Source organism: Gorilla gorilla, chromosome 1 (genome assembly GCF_029281585.2).
Source record: "Gorilla gorilla gorilla isolate KB3781 chromosome 1, NHGRI_mGorGor1-v2.1_pri, whole genome shotgun sequence".
Taxonomy (NCBI): Eukaryota; Metazoa; Chordata; class Mammalia; order Primates; family Hominidae; genus Gorilla; species Gorilla gorilla.
This window is the reverse complement of record NC_073224.2, coordinates 18286118-18308613: the sequence shown is the minus strand read 5'-3', so window position 1 is coordinate 18308613 and position 22496 is coordinate 18286118. Positions and strand designations below refer to the sequence as shown.

Below are 22496 nucleotides of genomic sequence, written 5' to 3'. Positions count from 1 at the left end.
GCCTCGTGTTCCCCAAGTGATTTGGTTCACCCTTGTCTGCACAACAGGTTGGCAGCTAGGCTGTGAAGACCCAGAGGGTGCAGAGCATTTCTTTCCACCTTTGTTTTCTTAGTTCCTAGTTCAGCACCTGGCATATAGTAGATACTCCACAAATATTTGTTGGAATTCATGCAGGATTGAGGTATGGATGCAACCCGAAGAGGTTGGGGACTGGACTGCAATTATTTTTTTGCTGGGCTCACATGACTTGCAAGACACTTTCCTGTGCTGCTTGTTAAGAAATGTGTACAATGTACAATGTCATGCTCCTAGCTATTTGAAACCATTTATTAACTATAGTCATCTGACAGTGATATAGGACACCAGAACTTATTTCTCCTATCTAGCTATAATTTTGTATGTTCCCCAAGCAAAGAAATGATAACAGTTTTAGGTGATGGATATGCTAATTATACTGATCTACCGCTATACATTGAGTGTATCGAAACATCACTACGTACTCCATGAATATGTACAATTATTGTTTGTCAGATAAACCAAAACAGCATCGTACTGGTACAAAAACAGGCACACAGACCAATGGAACAGAATGGAGAGCCCAGAAATAAGGCCACACACCTACAACCATCTGATCTTTGACAAGGCTGACAAAGACAAGCAATGGAGAAAAGACTTCCTATTCAATAAATGGTGCTGGGATAACTGGCTAGCCATATGTGGAAGATTAGAGCTGGACCCTTCCTTACACCATATAAGAAAATCAACTCAAGATGGATTCAAGATTTAAATGTAAAATCCAAAACTATAAAAACCCTGAAAGACAACCTAGGCAATACCTTTCATGCGCGTCCGTGTGAAGAGACCACCAAACAGGCTTTGTGTGAGCAACATGGCTGCTTACTTCACCTGGGTGCAGGCGGGCTGAGTCCGAAAAGAGAGTCAGCAAAGGGAGATGGGGTGGGGCCGTTTTATAGGATTTGGGTAGGTAAAGGAAAAAGGGGGTTTGTTCTCTGGCGGGCAGGCGTGGGGGTCACAAGGTACTCAGTTGGGGAGCTTTTGAGACAGGATGAGCCAGGAGAAGGAATTTCACAAGACAATGTCATCAGTTAAGGCAGGAACAGGCCATTTTCACTTCTTTTGTGGTGGAATGTCATCAGTTAAGGCAGGAACTAGCCATCTGGATGTGTACGTGCAGGTCACAGGGGATATGATGGCTTAGCTTGGGCTCAGAGGCCTGACATTCCTGTCTTCTTATATTAATAAGAAAAATAAAATGAAATAGTGGTAAAGTGTTGGAACAGCGAAAATTTTGGGGGATGGTATGGAGAGATAATGGGCAATATTTCTCAGGGCTGCTTCGAGCGGGATTAGGGGCAGCGTGGGAACCTAGAGTGGGAGAGATTAAGCTGAAGGAAGATTTTGTGGTAAGGGGTGATATTGTGGGGTTGTTAGAAGGAACATTTGTCATTTAGAATTATTGGTGATGGCCTGGATATAGTTTTGTATGAATTGAAAAACTAAATGGAATAAGAGAAGGAGAAAAACAGGTATAAAAGTTCTAAGAATTGGGACGACTCAGGATATCTGATTAGAGAGTGCCTAAGGAGATTCAGCATAGTCCTGCCAGCAAAGATTATTTATTTACTTCAAGAGTTAAGAGTGGCAGTTTGGGGATAGCACCAGGAGATATCAGCTGTGATGGCTTGGAGAAGCAGTGTAAACCGGCAGTGTAAACAAGAGCAGGACATGTATGAGTAGTTGAGAACAGTGAATAGGAGTATGACTAGACAGAAGATAGTAGGGATGACAAGTTTTTTTGGGGCACAGTCTAAGTTGGTCTGGTGTCTGGAATGAGACTGGGGCCCAATAAAAATGAGCGTCCATACAGGAGCTCAAATGGGCTGTACTTTGTAGCATTCTGAGGACAGGTCTGACCTCTGAGAAGGGAAAGAGGTAAAAGTATTGTCCAGTCCTTTTTAAGTTGGTGGCTGAGCTTGGTGAGGTGTGTTTTTGAAAGACTTTTAGTCCGTTCTGCTTTTCCTGAAGACTGAGGACTGTAAGGGATATAAAGGTTTCACTGAATACTAAGAGCCTGAAAAACTGCTTGGCTGATTTGACTAATAAAGGCTGGTCTGTTATCAGACTGTATAGAGGTGGGAAGGCTAAACTGAGGAATTATGTCTGACAGAAGGGAAGAAATGACTGCGGTGGCCTTCTCCGATCCTGTAGGAAAGGCCTCTACCTATCCAGTGAAAGTGTCTACCTAGACTAAGAGTTATTTTAGTTATCTTACTTGGGGCATGTTGAGTAAAGCTAATTTGCCAGTCCTGGGTGGGGGCAAATCCTTGAGCTTGATGTGTAGGGAAGGGAGGGGGCCTGAATAATCCATGAGGAGTAGTAGAATAGCAGATGGAACACTGATAAGTTATTTCTTTGAGGATAGATTTCCACGATGGAAAGGAAATGAGAGGTTCTAAGAGGCGGGCTAGTGGCTTGTACTATAGCATAGCCTGCCTTTGCTGGTGTGTGGCGATTAGGCCTGGTGGAACCGCCATCAATAAACTAAGTGTGATCAGGGTGAGAAACAGGAAAGAAGGAAATATGGGGAAATGGGGTGAACGTCAGGTGGATCAGAGAGATGCAGTCTTGAGGGTCAGGTGTGGTATCTGGAATAATGTGGGAGGCTTGATTGAAGTCCGGGCCAGGAACAATGGTAACTGTGGGACTTAACAAAGAGTGAGTACAGCTGAAGGAGCCGGGGAGCAGACAGTATATGCATCAGGTGTGAGGAAGAAAATAGATTTTGGAAATTATGAGAGCTGTAGAGAGTGAGTTGAGCATAGTTTGTGATTTTTAGGGCCTCTAAAAGTATTAAAGCAGCGGCAGCCACTGCACGCAGACATGAGGGCTAGGCTAAAACAGTAAGGTCAAGTTGTTTGGACAGAAAGGCTATAGGGTGGGGTCCTGGCTCTTGTGTAAGAATTCTGACTGCACTAACTATGCCTAGGAAGGAAAGGAGTTGTTGTTTTGTAAAGGATTGAGGTTTGGGAGACTAATCGGACACGATCAGCAGGGAGAGCACGTGTGTCTTTATGCGAATTATGCCGAGATAGGTAACAGATGAGGATGAAATTTGGGCTTGACTGAAGTAATGGGGGCTATCTGCGAAGGCTTGCAGCAGTATAGCCCAGGTAATTTGCTGAGCCGGATGGGTGTCAGGGTCAGTCCAAGTGAAAGCGAAGAGAGGCTGGGATGAAGGGTGCAAAGGAATAGTAAAGAAAGCATGTTTGAGATATAGAACAGAATAATGGGTTGTGGAGGGAGGTATTGAGGATAGGAGAGTATATGGGTTCGGCACCATGGGGTGCATAGGCAAAACAATTTGGTTGCTAAGGCGCAGATCCTGAACTAACCTGTAAGGCTTGTCTGGTTCTAGGACAGGTAAAATGGGGGAATTGTAAGGAGAGTTTATAGGCTTTAAAAGGCCATGCTGTAGCAGGCAAGTGATAACAGGCTTTAATCCTTTTAAAGCGTGCTGCGGGATGGGATCTTGGCATTGAGTGGGGTAAGGGTGATTAGGTTTTAATGAGATAGTAAGGGGTGCATGATCGGTCGCCAAGGAGGGAGTAGAGGTATCTTATACTTGTGGGTTAAGGTGGGGGGATACAAGAGGAGGACGCAAAGGAGGCTTTGGATTGGGAAGAAGGGTGGCAATGAGATATAGCTGTAGTCCAGGAATAGTCAGGGAAGCAGATAATTTAGTTAAAGTGTCTCAGTCTAATAAGGGAACTGGGCAGGTGGGGATAACAAAAAAGGAGTGCTTAAAAGAGTATTATCTAAGTTGGCACTAGAGTTGGGGAGTTTTAAGAGGTTTAGAAGCCTGGCCATCAATACCCACAACAGTTATGGAGGCAAGAGAAACAGGCCCTTGAAAAGAAGGTAATGTGGAGTGGGTAGCCTCTGTATTGATTAAGAAGGGGACGGACTTACCCTCCACTGTGAGAGTTACCTAGAGCATCTGTGATGGTCCTGTAGGCTTCTGAGGTGATCGAGCAGTGTCAGTCTTCAGCTGCTAAGCCAAGAAGATCTGGGAAGGAGTCAGAGAGCCTTGGGCCAGAGTTCCAGGGGCTCTGGGATTGGTTGCCAAGTGAGTTGAACAGTCCGATTTCTAGTGGGGTCCCGCACAGATGGGACGCGGCTTAGGAGGAATCCCGGGCTGTGGGCATTCCTTGGCCCAGTGGCCAGATTTCCGGCACTTGTAGCAAGCTCCTGGGGGAGGAGGTTCTGGAGGAACTCCTGGCCGCTGCGGTTCAGGCATTTGGAAGTTCTTGTGTGCTGGAGATGTGGCTGGGGTTTGTCTCACAGTGGAGGCAAGGAATTGCAACTTTTTTCTATTATTGTACACCTTGAAGGTGAGGTTAATTAAATCTTGTTGTGGGGTTTGAGGGCCAGAATTTAATTTTTGGAGTTTTGTTTAATGTCAGGAGCAGATTGGGTAATAAAATGTATATTGAGAATAAGACGGCCTTTTGACTTTTTATGGTCTAGGTCTGTAAAGAGTCTCAGGGTTGCTGCTGAACGAGCCATGAACTGGGCTGGGTTTTTTATATTTGATGAAAAAGAGTCTAAACACTAACTGATTTGGGAGAGGTCGGATAAAGAAAAAGGAGTATTAACCTTGACTACGCCTTTAGCTCCAGCCACCTTTTTAAGAGGAAATTGCTGGGCAGGTGGGAGAGGGCTAGTCATGGAATGAAACTGTAAGCCGGACCAGGTGTGAGGAAGGGAGGTGATAAAAGGATTATAGGTTGGAGGATCGGAGGCTGAGGAAGAATTGGGACCTAGCTCAGCCTCGCGAGGAGGGGAGAGGTCAGATGGGTCTGTACAAAAGAGAGATTAGAAAGACTCAGCGATGCTTGGGGTTGGGACTGAGGGGACAGGTGGAAAGGAGGAAGATTTGGGATGAGTTGCATTGGGTACAGAGACTAGGAAGGGACCTATGTGTAAAAGAATGCCTGGACGTCAGGCACCTCAGACCATTTGCCTATTTTACGACAAGAATTATTTAGATCTTGCAGCATGGAAAAATTGAAAGTGCCGTTTTCTGGCTATTTGGAACTACTGTTGAGTTTGTATTGGGGTCAAGCAGCATTGCAGAAGAAAATAAGGCATGTAGGTTTTAGGTCAGGTGTGAGTTGAAGAGGTTTGTAAGTTTTTGAGAACACAGGCCAAGGGAGAAGGAGGAATGGAGGGTGGAAGCTTGCCCATAGTGAAGGAAGCAAGCCTAGAGAAAAGAGAGAGTAGAGACATGGAGGGAAGGGGTTCGGGGGTTCTTACCTTCCAGAAAAGCGGGAAAGGGGTTGGGGCACGGAAATAAGGGGTTGGGGTGCACAGATAAGAGGTCAGGGCATGGAAATAAGGGATGGGGCGCAGAGATAAGAGGTCGGGTCGTGGAAATAAGGGATTGGGGCACAGAGATATAAGAGGTTGGGGCGTGGAAATAAGGGATTGGGGGGCAAAGATACAAGGTTGGGGAACTTGTCCCTCCTCTAGAAAAGCGGAACTTGCCGTTAAGAGTGAAGGAGAAGGGTTGGGGGTTTCTTGCCCCCCAGAAAGGCAGAGAAGGGGTAGAGACATGGAGAGAAGGGGTTGGGGTACTTGCCCCTTCCCCAGAAAAGCGGGACTTGCCGCTAAGGGTGAAGGACCAAGACAGGCATCCCTGAGTGGTCTGACATCTCTGAAACCTGGGTGAATAATCAGAGAGGAGTCCCTGCAGTGATTAAACACCAAGGGAAGGCTGCCTTCCCTAGTCCGTGACTGGCGCTGGAGTTTTGGGGCCATGGATAAAACATGTCTCCTTTATCTCTACCAGAAAATGAAAGGAATTGAAATTAAGAGAAGGGAGAGATTGAAGAGTGGAAAGGAGAAAGTGGTTGAGGGACAGTGAGAGAGGCTGGAGAAGAGAGTAACAAGAGGCCGCTTACCTGATTTAAAATTGGTGAGATGTTCCTTGGGCTGGTCGGTCTGAGGACCTGAGGTCATAGGTGGATCTTTCTCACGGAGCAAAGAACAGGAGTACAGGGGATTGATCTCCCAAGGGAGGTCCCCCGATCTGAGTCACGGCACCAAATTTCATGCGCATCCATGTGAAGAGACTACCAAAGAGGCTTTGTGTGAGCAACATGGCTGCTTACTTCACCTGGGTGCAGGTGGGCTGAGTCCGAAAAGAGAGTCAGCGAAGGGAGATGGGCTGGGGCCGTCTTATAGGATTTGGGTAGGTAAAGGAACAAGGGGGGTTGTTCTCTGGCGGGCAGGCGTGGGGGTCACAAGGTACTCAGTGGGGGAGCTTTTGAGCCAGGATGAGCCAGGAGAAGGAATTTCACAAGACAATGTCTTCAGTTAAGGCAGGAACAGGCCATTTTCACTTCTTTTGTAGTGGAATGTCATCAGTTAAGGCAGGAACTGACCATCTGGATGTGTACGTGCAGGTCACAGGGGATATGATGGCTTAGCTTGGGCTCAGAGGCCTGACAATACCATTCTGGAACATAGGAGTGGGCAAGGATTTCATGACAAAGACACAACAAAAGCAATCACAACAAAAGCAAAAATTGACAAGTGGGATCTAATTAGATTTAGGAGCTTCTGCACAGCCAAAGAAACTATCAAAGTAAACAGATAACCTACAGAATGGGAGAAAATATTGGGAAACTATGTATCTGACAAAGGTCTAATATCCAGCATCTATAAGGAACTTAAACAAATTTATAAGAGAAAAACAAACAACCCTATTAAAAAGTAGGCAAAATGCATGAACAGATACTTCTCAAAGAAAGACATACTCGCAGCCCACAAGCATATAAAGGAAAGCTCAATATCACTGATCATTAGAGCAATGCAAATTGAAACCACAATGAGATACCTTAAACCATTCAGAATTGCTATTATTAAAAAGTCAAAAAACAACATATGCTGGTGAGGTTGAGGAGAAAATTGAACGCTTTTACACTGTTACTGGGAGGGAAATTCATTCAGCTATTGTGGAAGACAGTATGGCAATTCCTCAAAGACCTAAAGGCAGAAATACCATTCAACCCAGCAATTTCATTACTGGATATATACCCAGAGGAATAAAAATCATTCTTCCGTAAAGACCCATGCACGTTTATGTTCATTGCAGCACTATTCATGAAAGCAAAGACATGCAATCTACCTAAATGTCCATTAATGACAGATTGGATAAATAAAATGTGGTATATACACACCATGGAGTACTATGCAGCCATAAAAGAGAATGAGATCCTAACCTTTGCAGGAACACGGACGGAGCTGGAGGCCGTTATCCTTAGCAAACTAATAGAGGAACAGAAAACCAAATACCTCATGTTCTCCCTTACAAATGGGAGCTAAATGATGAGAACTTATGAACACAAAAAAGGAAACAACAGACACTGGGGTCTACTTGAGGGTGGAGGGTGGGAGGAGAGAGAGGAGCAGAAAAAAATAACTATCGGATACTGGGCTTAATACCTGGGTGAGGAAACAATCTGTACAACAAATCCCTGTGAAATGAGTTTACCTGTGTAACAAACCTTCACATGTGCCCCCAAACCTAAAATAAAAGTAAAAAAAAAAATTTGTCAATTTCAAAAATTTTTTAATATTTTTTTAAAAACCAGGCTGGGCATGGTGGCTCATGCGTAATCCCAGCACTTTTGGAGGCCAAGGCAGGTGGATTGCATGAGCCCAGGAATTCGAGACCACCCTAGGCAACACGGCAAAACCCCATTTGTACAAAAGGTACAAAAATTAGCCAGGTGTGGTGATGCCTGTGGTCCCAGCCACTCGGGAGGCTGAGGTGGGAAGATTGCTTGAGCCCAGGAGTTCAAGGCTGCAGTGAGCCATGATCATGCTACTCCACTCCAGCCTGGGCAACAAATTGTGACCCTGTCTCAAATAATAAATGAATAAATAAATAAAAAAGAAAAAAAGAAAAAAGAAATATGTACAGCAAAACCAAGACACCCTAAACCCACAAACTACCAACTCATTTATTCATTTCTCGCTTGTGACAAGGACTTTCTTTTCTGGCACTATTCTGGATGAGATAACCTGAAAACTTTCTTGTTTGTAGAATACCTAGAAGTAATGATCAACATGTAACAATTGATTTTTTGAAATGCACAGTTAAGCTTTTAAGAAAGTAAGGACACTCCTCAGCAGCAAAAACAAATAGTGATAGTTATCCCTCGTTACTCACAGATTCCATATTGCTCATTTGCCTACTTGCTAAAATTGATTTGTAACCCCAAGATTAATTACTTGCAGTACTTTCGCAGTCATTAGCAGCCATGCACAGAGTGGTGAAAAATCTCAGTGGCCAGATGAGAAGCTTCCAGCTGAGGTGGAATGAGGCAATAATCTGCCTTCTTGTTTCAGCTTTCAGGCTGCAAACAAGTGTTCTTGTGGTGGTGTATTTAATGCCACGCTTTCCACATTTCTGTGCTTTTTGTTTGTGATTTTGCTGTTGAAATGGCCTCCAAGGATAGTGTTGAAGTGCTGTCCAGCTTTCCTATGCACTGCAAGGCTGTGATGTGCCTTGTGGAGAAAATACACGGTAGAGAAGTTTCCTTTATGCATAAGGTGTAGTGCCATTGGCTCTGAATTCAGTGGTAAAAAAATAAAAAATAACATCAAAAATATATCGCTTAATGATGTGCATTGCTTAATGATGAAGATACGTTCTGAGAAATGTGCTTTTAGATGATTTTGTTGTATGAACAGCACAGAGTGTACTTACACCAAGCTAGACAGTGCAGCCTACTACATACCTAGGCTATATGGTGTAGCCTATCGCTCCCAGCCTCCAAATCTGTGTAGTGTGACTGTACTGAACACTGTAGGCAACTGTAACACCATGGTAAATATTTGTATATCTAAACATGGGAAAGGTACAGTAAAAATATGGCTATAAAAGATGAAAAATAGTACGCTGTCTAGGGCACTTACCATGAATGGAGCTTGTGGGACTGGAAGTTGCCCTGAATGAGTCCGTGAGTGAGTGGTGAGTGAATGGGAAGGCTCAGGACACTACCACACACTACCGTAGACTTTATAAACCCTGTATATTTAGGCTACACTAAATTTATATTTTAAAAACTTTTCTTTCTTCAATAATAAATTAACCTCAGCTTACTGTAAGTTTTTTATTTTGGAAACTTCCAAATTTTTAAACTTTTTGAATCTTTTGTAATAACACAACTGAAAACACAAACACATTGTACAGTTGTACAAAATCTTTTATATACTTATTCTATAAGATTATTTCTATTTAAAATTTTTAAAAACTTAAAAAAAATTATGTTAAAAACTGGGCCGGACGTGGTGGCTCATGCCTGTAATCTCAGCACTTTGGGAGGCCGAGACAGGCGAATCACCTGAGGTCAGAAGTTCGAGACAAGCCTGGCCAACATGGTGAAACCCCATCTCTACTAAAAATACAAAAATTAGCCAGGCATGGTGGCAGGCACCTGTAGTCCCAGCTACTTGGAAGGCCGAGGCATGAGAATCGCTTGAACCCAGGAAGTAGAGGTTGCAGTGAGCTGAGATCATGCCACTGTACTCCAGCCTGGGCAACAGGGCGAGACTGTGTCTCAAAAAAACAAAAACAAACAAACAAACAAACAAAAAAACTAAGACACAGACACACACATTAGCCTAGGCCCACACAAGGTGAAGATCATCAATATCCCTGCCTTCCACCTCCACATCTTGTCCCACTGGAAGCGCTTCAGGGGTAATAACATAATACTATCTCCTATGGTAACAAGGCCTTCTTTTGGAATATTTCCTGGAGGACCTGCCTGAGGCTTTTATTGGGATGTCACTCTTTTCAGACATATATGGCCATGGTGATTTGCTTGGTTTCTTACTTTCTTTCTTAATCATAGATTTGCTTGTAAGGAGATAGTGCACCATGAACATTCCTGTCTACTAATGAAAACTTTCCAGTGTTGGGGTTAATGTTTTCAACTTTTTAAGGAGCTTGTTGGGATCTGCAAATGCTTCTGCTAAACCCTGCACTGAATTTTTGTGGGTGTTTTCCTTCTTGTTCTTCTACTGATTCCTTTTACTTGACTCTTCTTCAGATATGTGTTCCTGTTCCAGCTCCAACAACTCCTCAGTAGTCAATTGCTCAGGGTGATGTCATGGGGCAATAGGAATTTCTCAGCTCTATTATAATGTTATGGGACACTGTCATATATATGGTCCATCATTGGCTGAAATATCATTATGTAGCTCATGACTGTGCAGTCAAACCAAAAACACACACAGAACAAGGTTATGTATTGATTGGTTGGTGAAAATGTTGTCACTGAAGATTTGTAGAAATCTAACCCTATATTTCCACCAGGAGCATGTTTCTGTATTCCTTGATTCAATATTTGAGGTGGCTTTATGGAACATAACTACTGAAAATGATGAGAATCCACCTTATCTATTAATGGAAGTTCCAGTACAGAATAGAGAGAATGGGAGGAGATTAATATTTGAAGGAAAATGGCTAAGAACTTTCTAGAATGGATTTCAGACACAAATCTTCAGATTCATGAAGTGCAATGCATCCCAAGAAACATGAATAAAAGTAAACCCACATGTAGATTCATCAGTGAACCTACAGAATACTCAAAAGAAAGATCTTAAAAACAACCACAGAGAAAAAGATGGCATAAAAAGTAGATGCTATTAGATACACTGGAATTTCATTTCAAAATAAATGATATCCTAGAATTCTATGGCAATATAAACATTATTCAAGAATCAGAGGAAAACAAATGTATTTTCAAACAAGGATTAAATAATTTTTGGCTAGCAGAACCACACTGAAAGAACTACCAAGTATGTATTTCAGGAGCAAGGAGACTGAACCTAGAAGGAAAGAGTGGGCTGCAAGGAAGGAGGGTGAAGAAGGAAATTCGTAAACACAGGAGTAAATCTGCAGAGATGTTCACTGTATAAAACAAACCTAGATAGGGTTTGAGCAATGTTCTCAATCTTCATCCATTCAACCAATATTTATTAAGCATTCAAAATGTGCCAGCAATGGTTTTCCATGCTGGTAATATAGTGGTGAATTTAAAAAATTGTTTTAAATGCCTGCTTTTATGAAGTTTATAAATAAATAAGTAAAATATTTAGTATGCCATATAATGACACATGCAGCGGAGAAAAATGAAGCAGGGGCGGGGGATAAGGAGGGTTGGAAGGGAGGACAGGAATAAATAAAGCTCTGCCCTTACAGTGTGAGTCTAGACAACTAAATGGATAATTGAACTTTCATAGCTGCAATGCAGGTACCCTGAGATTTGGGTGTAGAGACTCTCTGTTCTCATCTCTGCCTTCACCATCTTGGAAGAAGGGCTGCCTTTTCTTCCCCTTTTCTTTCTAATCCAAAGTAACTTTACATATATAAAGTCATGCTGATATATATATATAAAATAAATGAGAAATATATATATCATATATATATATCTGATAAATGAGAAAGGCATGATCCTATGAGTGACCATCCCTGACCTCTTCCAAGAGGGACAATCTGTGAAGGTCAGTGCAAGTGGCAAAGTCATGGGAAGAAAAAGAAATCACCATTCGGCAATTTGGGGTAGAGGGTTGCTTGCAGCCAATCTTGTAACTCACAGCTTTAGGGAAAATATGACAATCTAACTGAGCAGGGGTCCTTGGGACTGAGGAAATTGCCCTCACAGGGTTAACGAGAATTACAAGCCAGGCTTTAGGCAGAATTATAGTTAAGCATTGACCAGGAAGCACTGGTGCCCTTCAACCTCCTTCCCCGCAGCTGCTAACTAACCAAGAGCTATGTAGCACGCTGGCCACCTGCTCCCTGCCATTCCTATAGATAGAATTTCTGACGCTGGACCTTTATACTGGAGAATTGCTTAAGGTGTTCTTCAGATTCTGAATTCCGGCAGAACGATTGACGCCAATCGGTCTGAGGACCCCCACCAAAGAACTGACTCAGCACAGAAATGTGGTTTCATCATCAATGTCCCCCTTCACTTATCAACCAATCAACCACTTCCACATCCTACTCCTTAAACCCTCCAGACCCCTGAAAAAACCCATCCCCAAACCCTTCAGGGAGTTGGAACTGAGGTTTCCTCCCATCTCCTCGTTCAGCTACCCTACAATTATTCAACTCTTTCTCTGCTGCAAACTTCGGTGTCTCAGTAAATTGACTCACTGTGCATCAGGCAATGAACCTAGTACCATTACACTGAGAGAGTCTCAGTAATTCGGAGTGTTATCAGAATTGAGTGCTTGGAAGGGTTTGGGAAGAAATGAGTTTAAATCAAGCTCTTTTGAGGGAAAGTAAGAAATAGATTTTACAGGCTGCAGCCAGCTGTAAATTTGTTTTAACGCCAGAGTTTTTAAGAAGTGGATTTTACAATCTATAAATCAGTTTTATTTATGAACTTAAACTTGATCTATTCTTCTTTCTATTATTTTTATAAAATAGGCCAAGCTTGCCTGGTATTCTTTGGACAGTAAAGCAGAACAATTGTGCAATATCAGAGGTCCCCAACTTGTATAACTTAGAGTTGTCTGATTTATAAAGAATATTTCTAAAGAATTTTCTACAATGGGGGCTCCCCTGCCCTGCCTTCCAGGCCACTACTGTGGTTGAGGAAGGTGAGGGTCACCCCTATGCTTGGCTGAGGACAGAGCCAGGGAGAGGGAGGGCACCCTTGGGACTCACACCCACTCACCTCACTGGTGAAGTGGACTTTCACCAACCACGCTGGCAGTTAACTTCCATCCAAACAGAGTCTCCATGGAAAAGTGAATTCTGAGTTACAAACAGCCGACTTTAATCCAATTTTGCAAGTCACATCCACATGGGAGGGATGCCAAAGAGAATGACAATGACATAGGACCAGAAAGAAGACACCCTGCTTTGTTCAAGGAAAGAAGCTCTGCTCTCAACCCCCAGAATACTCAGCCTCATCTGGGAGGCTGAACTTGGCTCTGGGTGGGGGATGGGAAGAAGCTCACAGCACTCGCCCTGAAAGTGACCAATACACTGATGGAGGACCAGAGCCAGCAACCGGTGCCCTAAGGAAACAATCTACCCAAACAAAAAGGGTGAGCCACATCCTGAACGACCCTAAGCAAGCAACCTGCTATTTCCCTTTTGGGAGGTCTGAAGCAGGAGGCTAGCTGCCTTTCTTGGTTTTGGGCAATGCTTCCCTCTGGGGGAGAAGGGTTTAAGGCCTAGTGAGTCAGAGTCAACCATGCTCAACCTGGCCCTGATTTCAGTCTCTGCTCTCTTTGTCCTCTGAAACCTTGTGAGAAAGTAGCAGACACCTGATACTGCAGGCTCTTCTCACTTGCCCTAAGAAGATGGGAACCTGTCTTACACAAAGGGCAGCCTGAAAGTAGTAAATTCTGCTGTCCCTTAAGCCAGCCACTGAGGATTCTGGTCACCAGAATCACCTAGGGAGCTTTAAAAAAAACAAGGATGCGGATATTTGGCTCCACTGCAGACAAAGTGAGTCAGGAATTCTGGGATGGGGTCCAGGAATGTGTACTTTGTGAACCTTCCCAGATGATTCAGATGATAAACCAGGTCAAGGGAAATCTGATATAAGGAGCCCGAAAAGAATTCTCACTGTGGTGATTCAATCATTAAAACCCTATCGGCACATGAAGAACTCTTCCAAATCGATAAGAAAAATATGAAGCACCCCACAGAAACATAGACAAAAGTGATTTCCTTAAAAGAAACGCAATGGTCAGTAGCTACATGGAAAGATGTTTATCCTCACTAATAAAGAATTGAAGCAACCAGATGTAATTGTTTTTGCACAACAATTAGCAAAGATTTAAACACTGGATAATTCTGAGCGTGGCAGGATAAGAGGAAACCCACACTCTTGTCTGTTGGTGGGAGTGTGAACTGATGCAATGTGTTTGGAGAGCAATTTAGCAATCTCTGTCAAAATTTTACATGAACGTAGCTTTGATGAAGCACTTCAAGGATTTTACTCTGCAGAGATATTTGAAGCAGCATGCAAAAGATACATGTACACACATGGTCCTTGCAGCATTGCTTGTGATAGCAAGGACTGGAAACAACTTAAATCGCCACTAATAGCAGACAATTGTACATTATGGTACAACCATACAATGATTATTATTCATCTGTTAAGAAGAACAGGCTAGATTTACATCTACCTATCTTGGGGGGATGTTAGTTTGTGGAAAAAAAAAAGCAGTTATGTAAGTTATGTATGGTTGGAATCCATTTTGGGTAAAACAAAACAAAGGTAGAAATAGGTATTTGTGCTTATATGTGGATAGAATATTGAGAAAGAAGTTCAGGAAACTATAAAATGAAGTTACTTCTGGAGAGTGGGAATAAAGATTTAGGGGAGAAAAGTATCTTTTATTTACTTTTCACTTGTCAACATTATGAATTATTTGAATTTTACCATGAGCATATATTACCTTTGTAAAACAAAATAAAGCAAATGCACTAAAATAAAGAAGTTAAAACGTACATATACACAGCCGCTATGAGTACGGTGACTACCTCACTCTCTGGTCTCACTCCCTGGAGCAGACGCCCCTAGGGTGGGGGCCACACCTCCTGCGCCCACCTCTGAATTTCACTGCAGCCTCATGGGCCAGTCCATGTGAACTTAACTCCCTTCCAGCAACTAGCACTTGCCACAAGCCTGTGTCCTTTCACTGTCTACCCCAGGGCCTTTACTGATGTCCCTTGAGTCTGACACCTGAGAACGACAGGAGATGCAGCCTCTCAGGAGCAACCACTAATGGTGACGGAGTGTAGGGATAAAGACCTCAGCCCCACCCTTCAAAGCAGCGCTTCAAGGCGTCCTGCACCCTTCTCAGAGGACCTGGTGAGGTCCTGCCCTCCTTTTCTGCAGTGATGATCTTGACAGCACACTCTTCTCCGTCTCCTTGCCCCGCTCCCTCCCTCATGCTTCCAGGATCAGCACCCACATATACTACTTTACTCAGATACCTACCTTGCAGGGAACCCAGACTCAGCCACCTCTTCAGAACCACAGGTTCCTGAAAGCCACCCTGCCCTAAGGCTCAGGTGAGGCCACATTGAGGGTAGGAGCCTCACTGATGGCAGCAGTAATGATTAAGGGATTCGGGGAGATGTCAGGCGTTGTGCTGGGGGATTTGCATGGCTGCCTCGTGTCATCATCCTAGCAATCTGCAAAGTGGATCATTTGGACCCTCATTTTACACTTGAGAGAACAGAGATAGCTGGGGGTCCCTAAGTCCAGGTCTCAGGGAACTGGGTTGACAAATAGGCAGAGTCCTTGCTTCTGACAGGGCCAGTTCATGCTCCTTGGGCCCTTGATTATAGGGTATGGTGTTCACAGTCCTGCAGGCTTTCCAGGGTAGCAGAAATCAGGTGACTTGTACAGAGCCAGATGAACAAATCTAAACTGGGCAAAACAAGACCAAGATATCAAGATGCAAAGAGTCAAGCAGTTTGGGAATCAAGGGGTAAAGAGGTAGAAGAAGATACTTCCTTTTTTTTTTTTTTTTTTTTGGCAGGGTCTTGCATTGTCACTCAGGCTGGAGTGCAGTGGAGCGACCATGGCTCACTGCAGCCTTGATCTCCAGGGATCAAGAGATCCTCCCACCTCATCCTCCTGGGTAGCTGAGACTACAGGCATGCATCAGCATACCTGGCTAATTAAAAAAATTCTTCTTTGTAGAGACGGGGTCTTACTATGTTGCCCAGACTGGTTTGCCTAGACTGGTCTCAAACACTTTGGCTCAACCGATCCACCTGCCTTGGCTTCCCAAATTGCTGAGATTACAGGTGTGAGCCACTGCACATGGCTAGAAGGTATTTCTTATCAGGAAGCAAGAGGAGATACAGTTGACCAGCCTGGCCATGGAGACAGGCATTACATGGAATGTTTGTGTCCACCCAGGATTTCACGTGTTGAAATTCTAACCTCCAAGGGGATGGTGTTAGGAGGTGGGGCCTTTAGACAGTGATTGGGTCATGAGGGCAGGGTCCTTGTGAATGAGATTAGTGCCTTTAAAAGAAGAGAAACAGAGGACGGCTCTCCATCTCTCTTCCCCCTTTGGGAGGATACAATGAGAAGATGGCCATCAGGAAGCAGCCCTCATGAAGCACCAAATCTGCCGATGCCTTGATGTGGGATTTTCAGCCTCCAGAACCCAGAGGAATAAATTTCTGTTGTTTAAGCCACCGAATCTACGGTAATTTGTTACAGCAGCCCAAATAGACCAAGACAAAGAAGAAGGGAGAAGGGGATGGCTCAGGGAAGAGCTAGAACCCAGGACTGGGGTACTAACTTGAGGAGGGGTCGGGAGCCCACTAGAGCTGACGTGGGCTACGGACCCCTTCTCAAGTTAGTTAGTAACTTACAAATAAAAAAAAATCTTAAAAACATTTTAAATTTAAATTTTAGATTCAAGAGGTGCACGCGCAGGTTTGTTACAAGGGTATGTTTCATAGTGCTGAGGTTTGGTGCAGCACTTCCATTGATCCCGTCACCCAGATAGTGAACAGGGCACCCATAGGAAGGTTTCCAGCCCTTGCCCCTCCTTCTCCCGCCTCTGTTTGGAGTCCCCAGTGTCTGTTGTTCCCACCTTTACATCCATGTGTACCCAGGGGTTAGCTCCCACTCATAAGTGAGAATATGTGATCATTCATTTTTCTGTTTCTGCATTAATTTGCTTAGGATAATGGCCTCCAGCTGTATCCATGTTGCTGCAGAGGACATGACTTCCTTCTTTTTGATGGCTACATAGTTTTCCATGTTGTATATGTACTGCCTATTGTTTATCCAATCCTCCGTTGATGACACCTAGGTTGCTTCCATGTCTTTGCCATTGTGTATCGTGCTGCAATAAACATACGAGTGTAGGTGTCTTTTTGGTAGAATGACTTATTTTCCTTTGGGTATATACCTAGTAATGGGATTGCTAGCTCAAATGGTAGGTCTATTTTTAGTTCTTTAAGAAATCTCCAAACTGCTTTCCACAGGGGCTGAACTAATTTTCATTCCCACCAACAGTGTATAAGCATTGAACACCTTTTGTAATCAAATGTCATCTAAATGAGGATATGCTTCCTGCAAAGCCATTGTGTTTGCTATGCAAATCTGGCTTCCAGATGAATTCCCAGCTCTCCCCTTCTGGCCCTAATGCCACTCAAAGATTCCCCTTCCCCATAGATAATCTGAAGCTCCCTTTAAAGGAACTGTGCGTTCAGTGGCAGGCATCAAACACTCCTGGTTGTGACTCCCCTGGGGATGGCCCCTCGGGCTGCAGGCATCACATACTCCACTTTTCTGCAGGTAGCCTCTGGGAGTCTAAGATGACTGCTGCAGCCAGACACAAGCTCCCGACCTTGAACCACGGGGTCCTTCCAAAGTCTCATGGGTAAGAGGTCAGAGAAGGGTGCAAAGTGGGGAAGGCAATTTAGAAGACCAAGGGAAGACAATTTTATGAGGAGACAGCTCCAGGAAGAGAATGATACTTGTTCTTTTACATGGACAAAGCCTCCATGTGTTCCTTGAGTAATTTTTATTCAACAGGGTGTTTTAAGTGAGTAGACAAACAAACATCTGAATTTAAGATTAAATACACTTCTCTCAGGGAAGGGCATCCTGGACAGGAAGACCATCTTCTTGGTGGATCTTGCCTCTGCAGCCTCCAGTGGATGGAGCGATGTGTGAGTCTGAGCACAGCGGGCCTGGCAAGGTGAGGTCCGGCAGCAGTTCAGTGCATTGAGGTTTGCGTGCTCCAGAAAGCCAAGCTCAGATCAGCCTGGATGGGGACCTACGTTTCCGCCGCAGTGCTTCCGGCAGCTGAAGCTTCTGATCTTCTCTTGTGGCGCAGATCCTGGGAGGGGAGGATCGTGTTCATTACCATTCCTCGTTACATCTAGGAATGAGGTCTCTGTGAAAGGTTTTTGATGAGAGAGAGAGAGGAGGAATGGGATGGGCTGAATTGTGTACCACCCTCTTACCGACATGTTCAAGTCCTAATTCCCAGCACCTCTTAATGAGACCTTTATTTGGAAATAGGGTTGTTGCAGATATGATTAGCTCAGATACTGTCATTCTGGAGTCCTTATAAAGGGAGACTTTATAAAAAGGGGGAATTTGGAGGCAGACACGCATGCAGGAGAACATCATGTGAAGATGAAGGCAGAGATGAGGGTGCTGCTTCCAGAATGCCAAAGATGGCCAGCAAACCATCACACGCTAGGGGAGAGGTGTGGAGCAGATACCTTCTCACTGCCTTGAGAAGGAACCAACCCTGCCAACACCTTGATCTCAGACTTCCGGCCTCCAGAACTGAGAGATGATAAGTTTATGTGGGTTAAGCCAGCGAGGCTGTGGTCCTTTGTTACACAGCAGTCCTAGCAAACTAATACAAGGGACATGGATTATGGTGGGGACACGTAGTGAGGAAAAAGACTCCTCCAGGAAGCCTGGGGCCTTCAGGCAGATGCCCAGGGACTGGCAACTGATGATAACAATGCCTAGTCCAACCAGGACAGCTCCACTTCTCCACGGGAGTCGGGGGAGACATTTTTGCCTCCTCTCACTTCGATTCACCTGTCTGCATGTGTGTTCAAGATAGAAAAGAAAGCTAAGCTCCTTCAAGTCTCCTGCAGGCCATCTGCTCATACCAGGACATAGGAAGTTAAGGCGATTTTCAGTGTTATCCCAGGCAGGATGGAGACAGGACACCAGCCACTGGAAGGAAATATGAACTCCTGTCATGCTTAGCCTTACTTTTGGCATAAGTCAGTATTTTCGATGGAATACTGCTCAGCCATAAAAAGAAATGAATTAATGGCATTTGCAGCAACCTGGATGGGATTGGAGACCATAATTCTAGGTGAAGTAACTCAGGAATGGAAAACCAAACATCGGATGTTCTCACTCCTAAGTGGGAGCTGAATTATGAAGATACAAAAGCATGAAAACGATACAATGGACTTTGGGGACTCTGGGGGAAAGGGTGGGAGGGTGGGGAGGGATAAAATACTACCCTTTGGGTACAGTGTTTACTGCTCAGGAGCTGGGTACACCAGCATCTCACAAATCACCACTAAAGAACTTATTCATGTAACCAAACACCACCTGTTCCCCCAAAAACCTATGGAAATACAATTTTTTTAAGTTAGTATTTTCTCTGCCTGCAGTCTGCTTTCTTGTAGGATTTGGGGTGAGTTTTGGTCCCCACACCATGTGAAAAACTCTTGGGATAATTCATTATTTTTCCAAAGAATCTCCCTGAGCTAAATTTCACGGCCTCTGAGATTGTGGTTTCATGCTAGAGCATGTGGGAAAGTCCCAGAATGTTTAGTAGGATTACCTACAGGACAAGTATCTACAATGGGCAGAAATGGTTCTAGTCTGAGAACACAGCACATTGGAGCGCTCTTTACTGCTGCCAGGCCTTTCCTAGGGGCTTTCCTCATGATGGGAGGGCAGAAGGAGGCCTGCAGGCAGCGCCGACAGGACACTCTGCTGCTATTGCTGAAGCCTGTGAGGTGGGCCTCATGTCCTCCTCCCTCCCTGGCCCGTGGCTGGGCCCTGTGCTGAGTGTTGGGGGCTGATGCCCTCCAGGTGGCCCAAGGTGAGCGTCCAGCCTGTCAATGCCTCCTCGGGCCACACAGAGGTACTCAGCACTGCTCCACTCAGAGGCTCCCAGCTGAGCTTGCCCCCCTCACACCCCCAACCCCGCAGCCTGCAGAATGGCTTTTCTTTCCTTCCTTCCTCAGCTGGGAGTACTGGACAGTCATCTTCCTGGTCAGCCACCTCAAGACCTCCACACAGTCTGTCCCTCTTGCCTCACTCAAACCTGCGAATTGCAGGCCACTGGCAAATTCTGTTGGGTCTCTTTGACAACTTCTCTCACATGTCTTCACTTCTTCCATTCCATTTGGCTCATCCGGAGTCCAGGTCTTCCCTGTATCTCTCTTGCATTGCCCCACAGCCTCCAGACTTGGCTGCTGCCTGGTTCTTCTCCCACATCCCTGTGCCCTTGACCCAAGAGTCTCTTTCAGAAAGTACAGCTGCCCGGGCCGGGCACAGTGGCTCACACCTGTAATCCCAGCACTTTGGGAGGCTGAGGTGGGTGGATCACGAGGTCAAGAGATAGAGACCATCCTGGCCAACATGGTGAAACCCTGTCTCTACTAAAAATACAAAAAGATTAGCTGGGCATGGTGGTGCACGCCTGTAGTCCCAGCTGCTTGGGAGTCTGAGGCAGGAGAATCACTTGAACCTGGGAGGCAGAGGTTGCAGTGAGCCGAGATTGCGCCACTGTACTTCAGCCTGGTGACAGAGAGAGACTCCATCTCAAAAAAAAAAAAAAAAAGAAAGACAGTACAGCTGCCCAGCTCTGACCCTTTCAACGGCTCTGCAGTCGAGGATTCGGAATTGAGCAGTGATCCCCGCATCTCCAGCACCTTCCACACCACCCCTGTCGGAAGGTTTGGCAAGAGGAAGGAAAGAAACTCCTAGCCCTTTGCACAATACTGCTCTGGGATTATGCTGTAGTAGAAACATACGTTATCTTGCCCCTGTTCCACTCAGAGACACCTAAGGGAGAATGGGAGAGCTAGCTGGGGGAGGAGCTCAGGGAAGTGAGGGGCGCAGTGCCTAGTGGGTGTTGATGCAAAGGTGAGTCGGGGTCTGCAGTGAAAGCTCAGCAAGAGGGTCCCAGGGTCCCCACCTGAAAGCAGTGGTGGCGAGCTGGAAAGTGACTGTGGTTAAGAATTCCCATCTTCACCTCTGGTTTGCTGTGGGAAACGGGGCAAAGCCGAATCATGGGAAAGAGAGACGGGAGGCCAGCTCTGGGGCTTGGGTGGGGAGCTTAGGCCCTCCGACGGCTCTGAGCTGGGACCACTCTTGCGTTCACTCCAGCTACACCGAGACAAGCACCCACCCACACTGAGGCCAGCAGGGGCCCCCCTGAGTTGTTGCCTGCATTCTTACCTCCTTTTCTCTTCAGGGCTCTTCTCCCATCTCTAAGCATTAGAAGTTCAGCCATCAATTAAAGACAGCTCATATGTTGCCTCCTCCAGGAAGCTTTCTCTGATTTCTTAAGTCAGGATTAACCTTCCCTTCCCTATGCTCCCTGTATACTTTGTTCTATCAAACCATTTATGATGTTCATGTATTTTTATGTTGTGTGAACCCCTAGAACTTGGCATAGTGCTTGACGATACGCATTAAATAGATGCTTACTGATTGAATAAAAGGAAGAGCGAGCACACAGATACAGTGAAAACTGCTCTTCTGCCTCTCATCTATAAACATCTTGGAAATAAGAAATATGCTTGGTTACCCTGAACGCCTCCACAGTAGCCAGCATGGTCTTCCACCTCGTCGCTTCTCAATAAATGTTGGCTAAATTGTTAATTTCATGGAGTTTGTGATTATAATAATCACATATCATTATTTTTACACCTTCTACAAAAAAAGAATGAGGGGAAATCTACTGTCGTGAGCTTACTGCAGTTATGTTTTCTGCATATTTCAGATGGTGTGAATTGTTTAGAGCTCTGTCACCTGCACTGGGGCACACGAGATGGCCCCGCTGCCTGGCTGCTTTCCTGGAGGATGCCAAACGCACAATAACATGAGCAGCTTGGATTCCACGCAGCACCTACCTTTTGGTTATTTTTGCAACTCTTTGCACGTACCTGATCTTATTTAGTCCTTCCAATGTCCCGGAGGCGGAGGTGGTGCGGATCCTATTGGCTTTGTTTCCTAGGTGAGGAGAGAGGCACCACTGGGCTATAAGATAAAGGGCCTGCCCTGGGCCGGAGATGCAATTGGCTAAAGATCTGGCTGTGTCCAGAGCCCAGGGTGCCTCTTGTCCAGTCCAGGGCACAACAAGGCCCCACCATACCTCACAGTCCTTGGGGCCAGGCTTCCTGGGGCTGCTTTCTTCTCTCCCTCCGAATAGCAGCTCATTCTAGCCCCTTGAGATCCCAAGACAGAAAACCAGGATGAGTTTGGTTCCCAGCCAAGGCAATCTTGCTGACCCCTTAATGCAGCAGGAAAGCCCAAATACAGCCTGTGCCACTGGGGCTTTGTTGCGAAATGTCCACCAACCCCACCCTTGTCTGAAACGGTACCATCTCCCACTTCCCTACTCTTACTCTCAAAGTTTGAGTTTGTTTCTTTTCAAACTCACAGCTTTTGCAAACCACTGGAGGGAAGAATTAATCTGGAATGCTAAGCCTCTCAGTGTATTTGGCTCTGCCTGCAACCTGGAGGAGTAGAATCGAGCTCCAATCTCCTTGTTCCTGGGGAGATTGTAGCTCAGCTTAAGACTCATGGCTGCAGCCTGGTGCCACCTCCTCACAGACTGGGCATGACCTGTGTCCTTGCTCCTCCTGCTGCACCTGCAGGGGG

General features: G+C 45.2%; 1 long non-coding RNA gene across 1 annotated transcript; it reads right to left on the bottom strand.

Annotated features, from left to right (window-relative positions):
* Positions 1-17619: 17619 nt before the first annotated feature.
* LOC134758320 (uncharacterized) lies at positions 17620-22055 on the bottom strand. Its single transcript, XR_010133380.1, has 2 exons — positions 21779-22055; positions 17620-18009 (listed from the first exon to the last, which is right to left on the bottom strand). It is a non-coding gene; the product is annotated as an uncharacterized lncRNA (long non-coding RNA).
* Positions 22056-22496: the final 441 nt, after the last annotated feature.